The sequence below is a fragment of the Pongo abelii genome, chromosome 16 (assembly GCF_028885655.2).
Source record: "Pongo abelii isolate AG06213 chromosome 16, NHGRI_mPonAbe1-v2.0_pri, whole genome shotgun sequence".
In the NCBI taxonomy this organism is placed as follows: Eukaryota; Metazoa; Chordata; class Mammalia; order Primates; family Hominidae; genus Pongo; species Pongo abelii.
Genome location: NC_072001.2, coordinates 57,059,903 through 57,073,169, shown reverse-complemented (window position 1 = coordinate 57,073,169; position 13,267 = coordinate 57,059,903). Strand labels below are relative to the sequence as shown.

The following is a 13,267-nucleotide window of genomic DNA, read 5'->3' as shown; positions in this document are numbered from 1 at the left end:
TCTAAAATATGTTTTTTTCTCTTTTACAAACTGTGGCCTCAAAGTCACAGAAACCATCACGCTTTTGCCTTTGCTCATACCAGTTTTCAATAACTTTTAGAATAAAGGACAAAATTTCAATCATCTCAAGACTCAACTCATGTGTTTTAATGGAAAATTTCTTTCCAAAGGATGTTTTTACAGTTCTTACATAATCCTAGAATAAATATAAAGACACTTTGAGAGATGACCTAATCTATTCTCATGCTTCCTCTAAAGTAAACAGCAAACCACCCTAAAGTAATGGGAATAATGCTATTTAGTACAAAAGCTTGAGAAAGGACTCTACTCTGTGTTACACATCACAATAATAATTCCCTTTAAACTAACAGGTGAGTTCTCATTCTGGATAAAAGAAGCAGCATCATTGAAGTCCATTTCTTCTCCTGTTCTCAGCTGGGTTCAAAAGTTGAATTAATATCATAAACTTTAAAAACTGCGTTAATTCACTGCCTCTCCTGTAGACTGCAAGGCCCCTGAAAAATGGGATCCAGGTCATCAGCTTTATATTAGACTCTATATTGTAACTCAGTACCGGGCAAATCCTTGTGTTTATCAAGCAATGCATCAAAGCACTTCAAGTGCATCAAAAACTAAACCAACACACTGGCTTATAAATGCTTTTTAATTATATGCTTATAATGCTTGTTAATATTTGAATGATTATCATTTAAAATACATTTTTTCGTTATAGCTGTTTCTTTCCCCTCATACCTAGGTAGCCCTTATTTTTTCAGCTGTATTTAGCTCGATTATTGGTGTATTAAAAATTAAAAATTTAGACAAAGGCTCAGGCATAATTGCAATATGGAATTAATATTTGAAATAAATAAACAGTCAAAAATATTAGTCACAATTTTCTTTTAAGGAGTTGTAATAATGTATTTTCTAACTTTCTGATATAGTTCTACACAAAAATATATTTAATTTCAAGATGGTCACATGATACCTACTGTATAATAACCTGTGAAACAAACTAATTTGGATAATGTATGTTTTCAGGAACGTAACTTCACTTTGAAAGTATCTTTCATTCTACACAGCAGGGAACATATAAGAGCAAGAGTTCCCCTGAGCCAGTATTCTGCCATGTGGCTGTTAGTCTGAAAACTCTGAAACAAGAAAAGCACTTCTTTTCTTCCTTGCCTCACTACCAGCTGCTACTGCCACCTTCAATTCAATGTTCACTATTGTCTAGTTGCCATTAATCACATGGGCTGGTTTGATATTTTGGCTAGTTTAAAACTGAGTCATATAGTAGGTATCTATTAAATGTTTATTTCAGATGAGGGATGGAAGGATAGAATGACTGAGGAAAGAAATAAATTTGGTGGGGAAAATGATAAGAAGAGATGGCACATGGAACAGAAAATGAAGGATTAACTTCAGTTAAAGAAAGGATGGGAGATAATTTTTTTTCTGCTGGAACTACAGAAGAGCAATAAGAGAACAAGGATGTGTATGAAATGATACTTAAATGTTACTGAGAAAACTCACTGCAAGTCATTTTGTGTAACCTCTCAAATCTGAATCACTTTTTAAAAGCAAACCTGAAAATATTTTTGCTTGATCTGTTTTTTAAGAACAAGAGGAGTTTTAGGTGGTCATTGGAGAATTTCAAGTTCTTGTTTTAATATTTATTCTCTTCAAGACTTGAACATCAGTAATGATTCATTTTTATAAGAAAGGAAATTACCCACTTTGACAATCCCAAACTGTAGGCTTCAGAGCTAGTTCTACATATATTATTTTCTGTTTCTATAAACATGAGTTTGTACAACTCATGAAGTCTTAAAATTCTTTATTTCAAATAAAGGTAGATGCTTCTGAATATGAATTACTTTATTACTAAAATCTGCTTAATAAGTTAAGGGATCTAGAAAGACTGCTGTACCAACACAGAATTATCAGGGCTCATTACAACTACTTCACTGAAGAAGACTCCAGCACACATTGGAGTCATTTCTTTCAAACTCCAAGAAGGAAGTAACTACCTAATGATCATTTCCACTCTAGTAGGTTTAAAATAGAACTGAACTGCAACTCTGCCAATCTTCCTTCTGCACTCCCTTTGTTCAAAGGATGGTGATGGCTTCTAGCTAGTCATCTAGTCAAAAGCCATAAAATAATCTTATACTTTTTATCCTACTTGTTTATTCCAATTATTCTATTTACTGTCATATTCAGCCAGTCACGAAATCTGGTTGAAACCACCACTTACATACTCTTCACTTTCACATTCTTCTATTCATTCCTACTATCATAGGACATAGTTCCGATTTTTATGATTTCTGCAATAGTCTGTGTAGTTTTTCTGTCTCTATATTTTCATCACACAGTAGTAGAAATGTTTTTTTCATGTGTAGTTAAGAGTGTTTACAGCTTTCTATTCCTTATTCACCTGAGACTTTAAAATGCAACGTGTGACTTCTGTTTAAACTTCATGAATTGGCCAAACACATTAATTTCTTCTCCCTGTTATGACTTTACACAAAGGATAATAATAAAAAATATACAAAAACCTTCAGAATGAAGGAAAGAGAATGGGAAAGGGCCTAATGTGGGCAGTTATTCAATTTATTCTCATCAGAAGAACCCTGACAGTCTCCAGATTGAGATGCAGCAGGTGCTAAGAATTGTGGGCCTAGAGAAAGGAGCTGAAAGCAAGAGAATAATTGACCATCTGAAAACACTGCTGAGACCCCCCATGTCCTGTTCACCATCATGGGCAGTTAGACTGTTACTGCCTTGGGAAGAATACCTCAGGTTTATTCTCATGCAAAATTAAATCTGAGAAGCTATGGATCCAGAAACTCCAGGCAAAAAGTGAGACTGAGATAAAAATTAAAAAGTCAAATAAAATCCATATAAGAACTATTGAACTATCAGTTCTCTTGTCCATCTTGCTCCCAGGAACCACAGGAGCAGGTGTATATCCCTCAGGTAGAAAAACTGGGGCTTTTCCTCCGGACAAAGTGAAGAGCCTTAGAGATGAGATTTCCAGAAAGTGACATTGGCAGCACTTTTAAACAAACGCATACACACCAATGCAAATTCAGCCTTGCCACCTTAATACCCCAGAATGTAACTCTCCAGTTACCAAAGCCCAGCAGAGAATACACAGCACCAGCCACCTTCTCAGTATCTTATTGTTACAATATGAACCAACAGACAAGGAATACAAAACAATGAAAGACAAATCACTAATATGAAAGGTGGATACAATCAAACTGGAAAATCAAAACCCAGATGAACCACAATCAGCATATGAAACAATTAGGAACCAGAATTTTAAAAAAAACTGTAAATATAATTATTTAGAGAAACAAAAAATTATACTGCATCATAAGACACTACTAAAATTTAACTATCAGAAAATAAGAAAGAACTCTTGACTATTAGAAATCTGATAGCTGAAATATAACTATTAAGTGCTGAGAAAAGGAGTTCAGAAAATCACTTGAAGTTAGAATACAAAGAAAAGGGAAGGAAAATAAAACAGATAAGAACATTAGAGATCAATCATGAAAATCTTAAATGAAATCCAAAGAAAAAGAATCAAGAAATTTGTGTGTGGCCAGGGGGGAAAAAATCTAAGAATATATATTTTTAAGTTAACATAGACAAAAACATTTCCAAACATGAATATTCTTCACGGGAAAAAAAGATGAAAAAGTGGTTTTCTTATTGATTATTTCTCTGGAAGATACTGACTTCCATGAAAACAAAAAGACAAACCCAAAAAGATATAGAATCCAGGCATTGTTTAAGGACAATGAAGGGAATTCCTAGAATGAGTGCTAACAGAAGTCCTAGGAAGAGCAATGAAGCAGGTACAGCAAGTATCCAGAGCAATGGGTCCAAACCTGGGCTCGCTGAGGTGAGACGACCAAGGACCGTGAAAGAAAGAAAAGGACTTGACACAATATCTTAACAGGTCTACCTGTGGCTGGGCATGGTGGCTCATGCCTGTAATCCCAGCACTTTGGGAGGCAGGCAGATCATGAGGTCAAGAGATCGAGACCATCCTGACCAACATGGTGAAACCCTGTCTCTACTAAAAATAAAAAAAATTAGCTGGGTGTGGTAGCGGGCGCCTGTAGTTCCAGCTACTCAGGAGGCTGAGGCAGGAGACTCACTTGACCCCGGGACTGTGGAGTTGCAGTGAGCCAAGATGGCGCCACTGCACTCCAGCCTGAGCTACAGAGTGAGACTCTGCCTCATAAAAAAAAAAAAATGGTCTATGTGTTTGGAAAACAGTATTGAGAGTTGTCTGATAGGTCTGATGGTGATGGTACAGGTAGAAAAAAAAATGACAGGGTCACAGAAATTAATTAAATGAAAGAACAAGGCAATCAATAATGACAGGGAAACAAGATACTCAGCTAAGACAATTTAGTAGAAGGATTGTGTTGGATTTGCACTGACAAAAATATTTTTAACCTACAAAAGTGAAGTAATACTATTGTGTTTTCAGAAAAGTTAATTTGAACACAGTTGGTAAACTATAATTTGCTTTGTACGTATGACCAGCTATGCATTTTTCTTAGAAGAAATATTATTCATCTTGTTCTAGGAAACAGAAAGTGCTTTGGGTATAAGAATGTAAGATCTCAGCTCCCAAAGGCCGGAACATAAGGTAAGGAAGACAGGCTGTGCTTACTTACCCTGGTGAACCACTTAAAATAAGTGTGAGAGTACAGGTGCTTCTGTGTGTGTAAAAGAATTGTGAGATGTATGTCTATGTGTAAGAGAGCATGTGCATGTACTGTGAGAGAGTGTGTGTGTGTTTGTGTATCATAGTTATAATGATTGGACCACAAGTCTGTGATCGGAATGAAACAAATACTTCTGAGAAAAATACTGCAGAAAGAGGGCTTTCTCTCCCCAATTTGTACCCTGAGAAACTGCCAGACAATGAACTTCAGTCACAGAGGACAAAATCTACCTTTCTTCCAGAAAAACGACTGTCATGACTAGAAGTATTAATCTGCTACAGCCACCAACAGACTTCCAGCAAGATGCAAGTACTGCAGCTGGCCAAGGGATCACTTATTTTTGACAGTGACACCAGAACTATGGCAACAACATTGGCAAAGAATGCTACTCTCCAGGAGGACCAATCCAATGTTCTTTTTATCCCCATGAGACAAGAGTCACCAGGACTGGGTGAACGCCCCTTGGATGCATGTTCTGAGCATATGAGGGAAATATGGCTAAAGAGAGATGCAGAGGAAGAAAGACAGCATTTCAACAACACTAGAATGAACACTCGGACACATTTAAACATTTAAAAGAATATGCTTTTTAAAAGTACTCCACATTGAGAAAGTAGAAAATAGTAGCTACATACACAAAAGCTATTTATTATAATGTAGTTGTTGTTGTTTTTCTTGCACCCTGTAAAACATGGATAGAACACCTCTACTTGAGCAGCACATTCCCAGTTCTGCAGACCTGCCTCAAGAGTTTAGGGAAAGATGTGTGTAGGTGACGGCTCTGTGTATCCAGAGTGTGACATACACAAGCATGTCCTGCAGCAACAAGGCTGCTTTGCACTTGAAAATCCTTCAGGCAGGACAGGAGGCTCTCAAGGTACTTGTGAACACCCTTTGACATCTTTGAAAGTTGAAAAACTGAATTTTAATAAAAATACTTTAGGCCAGTACATTCTCAGGTTAGACTGTGTGTCTAGCCCCCAGTCCACTGTATTAAGAAGGATCTGGCAGAAGTTTATATGCATGCGCATGAAAGAAAACCTACTAGACTCCAAGCTATAATACTTAGGTTCATTTGTTTATTTGTATGACTTATGGGAATTTGCCAAATCTGTGTGAGTCTCAGTTTTCTCACTTATAATATGACTATGGTCAAATTCCGTGTCTTAGATACTTCACACAGGATCTAGTAGGCAGGCATCAAATGAGATAATACACAGGCAAGAATGCTGTAATGCAAGGAGCACTGAACAAATGCAAGCAGTTTAATAATTTGAACTGATTCACATGCCAGTGTTTTTTGAAATCCATTCTTTGGCTCTCTAGGTTACCCAAGTATAAGAATGGGGAGGATGGCTGGGCACGGTGGCTCACACCTGTGATCCCAGCACTTTGGGAGGCCAAGGCGAGCGAATCACGAGGTCAGGAGTTTGAGACCAGCCTGACCAATATGGTGAAACCCCATCTCTACTAAAAATACAAAAACTAGCTGGCCGTGGTGGTGCATGCCAGTAATCCCAGCTAGTCAGGAGGCTGAGGCAGGAGAATCGCTTGAACTCAGGATGCAGAGGTTGCGGTGAGCAGAAATAGTGCTACTGCACTCCAGCCTAGGCAACAGAGCAAGACTCCATCTCAAAAAAAAAAAAAAAAAAATGGGAAGGATAATGAGGAGGAGCAAATAGAATAAACTCCATATCTCTCCAACACTTGACCTGAAGTAACTCCACTTTTATCTTGTTTATTCTGGGAATTATAAATACAATTTTATTTAGTAAAAAAATAGGTTCTTCTGCTTTAAAAGTATTTATAAAGTATAGCTATAAACAATGGAGAAAGGAATAGGAGACTCTGAGAGATGAGAACAAAAGGAAACAACTCTATTGTAAAATAACTCAATATGGCAATAAAGGACAGAGGCAGAGAAATAGCAGCAGAGCAGCAGTAAAAATAGTAATAGCCTGTGAATCAAGAAATTTGGATTTTGTTCTGTCTGTGTGCTACCAGCCAAATAACTAAAAATCAAGAAAAAAAAAAAAGGAACCAAAACAGAAGCAGATTAACAGTTATCCAGATATTAGAGTTATCAAAGGCAGGCTTTAAAAAAAACTCATCATAAATATATTGAAGGAAATATGTGACAAGATGGAGAATTTCTCCATAAAACAGAAATCTAAATTAAACAAATCCAATGAAATCTTAGAAATAAAAATTATTAAAAAATTGAAACGGGCTTAACAACAGGTATTGATCTGGATGTTAATTACTTGGTGTACACTTCAGATTTATGCACTTTACTACATGTGTACTATATATTATACCTCAGTCAATGTATTTGTAATTCATTCCTTCTGCTTGTGAAAATGGACTGGGGAGTGAGAAGAGGAGTGAGCAAGAATGAAGCAGGGAGAAGTGCTTAAAAAATCCATGTGGTCAGTCACCAAAAGAGATGATGGCATGGATTAGGTGGCAATGATGGAGCAGGTGGAAAGAAAGGTTTTGAAATAATGTTAATTGGACTGCTAATGAATTTTTCAGTTTTAACAACTATTTTTTTTTTGAGATACTGAGTTGGAGAAGTGTATGCAACATCTCCCACATAGGTAACTGGATATAGACGTACTAAGCTCAGAATGGAGATCTGGGCTAAAGATACAAAGTTCTCAGCATAAAAATGCAATTCAAAGAAAAGTATAAGGCTGAATGGAATCACATAGAGAGTGTAAATGGAGAAGAGAAAGGGACCCAGGTCAAAAGCCTGAAATGCACCAAAATTTAGAATTTGTATGCAGGAGTTGGAGACACTTCTGAAAAGGAATGGCCCGTGAGGTAAGAGGAAAGCTAAATGAATGTGGTGTCAAAGAAGCCACGAGTGGAGAATATGTCAATAAGCAGAGAGTGACCAGTCATATCAAGTTATGCTGTGAAAATGAGATTTGACTGTGTGGATTTTATTTTTGGCTTTGATGGAAGCATTTCAAGGTATAGGTGGAAAAACTCTCAAAGAAGTAAATTTAAAGGAGAACAAGAAGTGAAGAAGTAGAGACAACAAATAGAGAAAACTCTTGCATTGTGTGAAGGGGAGAAAAGAAATAAGGTACTTGGAGGAGTGCGAGGAGAATTTAATTTTATTTATTTATTTACTTTTTTTTTTTTTTTGAGACAGAGTCTCACTCTTTTGCCCATGCTGGAGTGCAGTAGCAGGATCTTGGCTGACTGCAATCTCTGCCTCCCAGGTTCAAGTAATTCTCATACCCCAGCCTCCTGAATAGCTGGGATTATAGGTGCCCACCACCACGCCTGGCTAATTTTTGTATTATATATTTAGTGGAGACAGGGTTTCACCATGCTGGCCAGGCTGATTTCAAACTCCTGACTTCAAGTGATCCGCCTGCCTCAGCCTCCCAGAGTGCTAGGATTACAGGCATGAGCCACTGTGCCCAACCAAGTATTTTTTTAAATGTGGGATATATTAAAGCGCACTTCTACTTTATAGGAGAAAATGCTTGAAAAACTTAGAGTGGATGGGTTGCACTCTAATTTTGCAAGCAGATGAAATGCAAGGGATTTTCTTTCATTTTAATCAAAGGGGGAATATTCGAGTACAAATGCACTTAGGTTTGGGAATTCAATGATGCTGAGATGATGATGGGCTTCTTCTCTGAATGCTTCTAGTTTCCTTTTACAGTTTGAAAAATTTCATCAGAATGTGAATATGAATGGTGAGGTGGAAAGAAAAAAGGAAAAGATAATTAAGTGACCATCTTGGGGTATTAGGAAGCACATGTATTGAAGAAATACAGCAGGGTTGCTGGAGAGGGTCACCTTGAAATGCATGGCCATCTATTTATAGTGAGATCACTTATTGGGGTTTGCTATCTTCCCAAGCAAAGTTCAGTAATACGATTTGGAGCAGAGTCTTGGAGCCAGAGGAAAATTAGATTTAACCCTGACCTGGATTTTTCCATGGGAGAAAGATAGAACGGGGAGCATTTCATCCAACTTAAATGCTTTAGCCTCTTATACTGAACACCCTGGAAAGTTCTGTCGCCCTTAGGCACAGAGAAGCTGGGGATCATCCTGAAGTTGCTATCACTTTTGGTTCTACTCTTGACAAAACTTCCCTTTTTCAAGTAAAGAACTTTACAAGCTCATCAAGTGATATCAACATCTTTGGACATATTTGATTAAAACCAAGGGACTGCTAAGCCTCTGATAAGTTTTCTCTCAGGAGAATTATTTGGTAGATAAAATACATAAGGCAACACATTGCAAGCCGCAGAATTAACAATCCATGTACTGGCTCTGACTTAAAGAGGCAGTTGTGGTCAGACCTTCCATCCTCACCTATTTCAAACTCAGCCAACCCTCCTTAGCAGTATATTAGGGAATGAAAATGTCCTTTAGAGATTCGCTGACATTTGATGAAGACGGAAATCTCCATTAGAAAGATCACCATTTGCAAACTATCAAAAAGAAAACACTGACTTTCTTGGTCAAAATGTTTTACTGGTGAAATGTTTTAAAGTGTACCTATGGTAAAAAGTTCAACAGTATACATTTGTCAGCTGTATTATAACTTAGAAAAATGTAATTTATTATGATACAGACCTGTTTATCTTATGCTGGTGTTTCTTTTATAATCTACTAAGAAAAAAAAACATGAAGTGAAACAACATGTTTATTCTTAGAAACAACATGGAGGCATGTGTGTAAAAGTGGATTGGGAATCTGATGCTTCTTACAATTCCTGGAAGTTGGGAGGAAGGAAAAGAAGCTATGGACAGGCCAGATGCGGTGGCTCATGCCTGTAATCCCAAGCACTTTGGGAGGCTGAGGTGGGTGGATCACCTGGGGTCAGGAGTTTGAGACCAACCTGGCCAACATGGTGAAACCTCATCTCTACTAAAGATAAAAAATTAGCAAGGCGTGGTGGCGCATGCCTGTAATCCCAGCTACTCAGGAGGCTGAGCTAGTGGAATTGCTTGAACCCAGCAGGCAGAGGTTGCAGTGAGCCAAGATCACCATAGTGCACTCCAGCCTGGGCAACAGAGCAAGACTCCATCTCAAAATAAAATAAAGTAAAATAAAAATGCTACAGAGGGAGTCACCAAAGTGGAGCATGTGCTTTATAAAGCCCAGCTATCCCCAGAATGGCCTGTCCTGGCCCCTCTGTCCAGCTGAGACTACTGAATCTTCTGTGACTTGTTACTAACTTCTGGACTGGCAAAATCACACCTAATTTTATTCTTTTCCAACAGTCAGTGCACATTTAAACTGATAAAGCAAAGAAACGTTCACAGTCATTTCACATACATGAAATGTCTCTTCAAGAGAAAGGCTTACTCTTTTCTAAAAACCCCAGAGTCTATATATAAATGAGTGTTGCTCCCATCACAATACTTATTTTACAAGCAAGTTATTCTAACAATGATCTGAATGTTATTTTGATGAATTCCTCTTAGAGATCAATCATCTAAGAATATCAGTCACATAACTACACACAGTTAACCATTTCAAATCCTTTGTGGACCAAGAGAGATGGACAGGTGAACAAATGGATGAACTACTACTAGATGAATTACATGAGGACTTGAGGTCACAGCTCCTTCTGGATCCACTCCTAGAAGTTGCTACAAAGATAATTAAGTTATTTAAACTTCTGTGCCTCTGATACTTTCTGTCTAGAAAATAACTCATTTCACTTGGGGCCCAGATTCCATTACAAGTTAAAGGAGAAATAAATGAAAAAGTGCCTGATAGTCATCAAGCTACATAGAATACCAGGCATTGTAATTCATCAGTACCGCATAATCTCCTTAGAAAGAGCTGTCTCAAGTTCTCCATTAAAACACCTAATTTTCTTACACATTGGGGAGATTAAGGTAGATCCATATCTCCTGTCAGAAAAAAACCTCTGAGACAAGTTGTTAAAATGGACAAAGCCAACTAACAAATAGTACATGTGGTAAAATAGATGATAATTTTGAAGGAGAGATGTACACCAAAACAATTATGCAAAGTAAAACTTGAAAGAAGGAGCAGTGACTGTCTTAGACAAATACAAAAGACTGGGTGTTCCATAAATATTTGAAGGACAAAGCAATGTTAGAGTAGAGCTATATCTACACTACTATGAGAACACTAAATAGGAATGATCAAATTGTCTTTATTTGAGGCATTTGGAGAAGGGAAAGGCTGTATCCTAACTGAGACTTTTTGTTAAGTCTCTGACTTCAGAAATTTCAGGAATATACTTCAAAAACATATGGGAATATATTTTTACTGCAGAGAATTGCATTCAAATAGTATAGACAAAAGTTTCCCATTTAAGCTCGATATCCTCTCTCTCACCTAAAATAGCTATAATTATTATTTTATCATATATCCTTCTGAATATTAAAAACATATTTACATACATATATAGAGAGAGAGAAATAGGCAAAATTTTCTTTTTCTTTTTCCCTAGATCTCTCTTATTTCATGCTTTATTCTGCTGCTGGCCTGGAAGTCTAGAGTATAGTTAAAGGAGGCAGACGAGTACAAGACAGGGTTGGAGAGAAAGGTCGGAGCCAGACCATTCTAAATGTCAGGCAATGGTAAGAAAGTTAGTGTGTATTCTAAGTTGTTTACATGCAAAAACAGGGAATTTTTATAATTCGATAATTTTAAAGGGTACTCTGGCAGCTGGGGAGGAGACACTATCAGAATGGGGCATAATCCATATTGAAGAGAGCGTGAGAGATGCAGAATTAGAGACAGTAAATACAGACAACTAGATAAGTTTTGCTGTGAAGGGGAAAAGAAAATTGGCACTTCTCCAGAACAGCCTCCAAAATACTATATCCAGCTTGTTCCCCTCTTAAAATTTGCTGAGAGTTTTTGAGGCCATAGTTCTTGGTCTATCACAGACTTTTTTTTTTCCAAATAGAGAAATGAGCAGCATCAAAAGACCATGTGATAAAACATGGAATCCCACACCTAGCACAACCCAGCCCGCATCTCCAGACTTATGCATTCTGCACCAGCCAGATTTTAAGCTTCAGATCTGAATGAAAGTCTCAAGCTATCACTCAACAGCAGCAGCTAAGGAGAATCACTCCACACCCCACCAAAGTGACCCTCTCATTTCATTTCTAAATGAAGTTCAAACTCCAATTCAGCATTCAAGGCTCACACATACCTACATATCTTCCTTGGTATTGCCCCCATTATTGCCTTCACATGCTCTCTTTCTAGTCGAATATAGCTATGGTCTGCATCTTTGCTTACTCTAATCCCTTTACATAAATGACCAGTTTCCTCAATTCCACATGGACACGTGCTGTGTGTCTTTCAAGACTCCAGTCAAATCATTCCCTTTCTGAATCTCCGGTCATAAAATAATCTTTCCCCTCTAAAATCCTATGGAACTACTAATATATACTAATCCTTTCTATAAGACCCTAAGTAAGCCTTTTGAATATGTCTTGAACCTAATAGTGGTCAATAAATTTGTTGAATAATACTGTTGTAACAGAGTGTTAAAATGGGTTATTTCTTATTTCTGTTTCATCTGAGTACTCTAAGCTAGTGCTTCTCAAAAGTGACTGTCAATATAAATCGCCTGGGCACCAGGTAAAAACACAGATTCCCATTCAGTAGGTCTGGGATGAGACCTAAGATTGAGCATTTCTTCAAGCTACCAGGTGAAGCTGCTGCTGGTACTAAGACCACAAACTGAATATCAATCTACTGAATAGGTGTCAACTATTTTCATGCTGCAAAGTGGGACCACAAAAGTAGAGAAGGTTGTTTAACATTAGTTTGGTGACACGGACATGGAACAGAAAATTCAACTCCAGCTTTTGTAAGGTTGGAGTAACCAAGAAGGATTCTGGAGTTTGGAGGAATTTTGGAGAGAATGCTGTGTAATGATGGTCCTGCTTACCCCACTAAAACCCGATCTAAGGGAAATAGGAGATGCTTTTTCAACCATTAAGCCTAGGGAGAATGTCATGAAATGGACTGATACAGAGCTTGATTTGTATGTCCTAGAGTTTGAGAGACACGATGCCTGAGAAATCTAAAGGAAAAGAGACTGTAACAGTCTGCCTGCTGGGGTGGACGGTGTTCTATAGTGAGGCTTCCATGTTGGGACAGCCTGCATGCCCAGAGTTCATTGGACAAATGATGTGCATTATTTTCCATGGAAGAAATGTGGACCATACCTGTGTGAGAATCTGTGTGGGGTTGTCTTAGATGTTGCACAGAAAGGCCACCAGAATGGGTTTGGATACCTCACCAGAAAGATGCTGAAGCTATTAGGATAGGTACCTCAGGGATAAGGGAGAATTGCAGTTAAAATGTCTGAATCACTTTGTACTTGGCCATATCAGTGGAACAGGAGTGAGAGACCCCCTGTGATGACAGGTTTCCCCAACAACCCCAAAGAGAAAGTCTCAGCTATAACACTTGCCAAAACTCAGAGATAGCTGCACAGGCCTTAACTGGGGGAGAGAAAGAATTGTAAC

At 37.8% G+C, this 13,267-nt stretch overlaps 1 protein-coding gene and 1 long non-coding RNA gene across 3 annotated transcripts in view; one reads left to right on the top strand and one right to left on the bottom strand.

The window, feature by feature from the left end:
• Positions 1 to 13,267, bottom strand: part of UNC13C (unc-13 homolog C) — a 661,317-nt gene that overhangs the window by 532,940 nt on the left and 115,110 nt on the right. The gene's annotated exons all lie outside the window — the stretch shown is intronic.
• Positions 3,854 to 6,065, top strand: LOC129050116 (uncharacterized). The gene is made up of 3 exons (XR_008513595.1): positions 3,854 to 3,919; positions 4,616 to 4,678; positions 4,999 to 6,065. It is a non-coding gene; the product is annotated as an uncharacterized LOC129050116 (long non-coding RNA).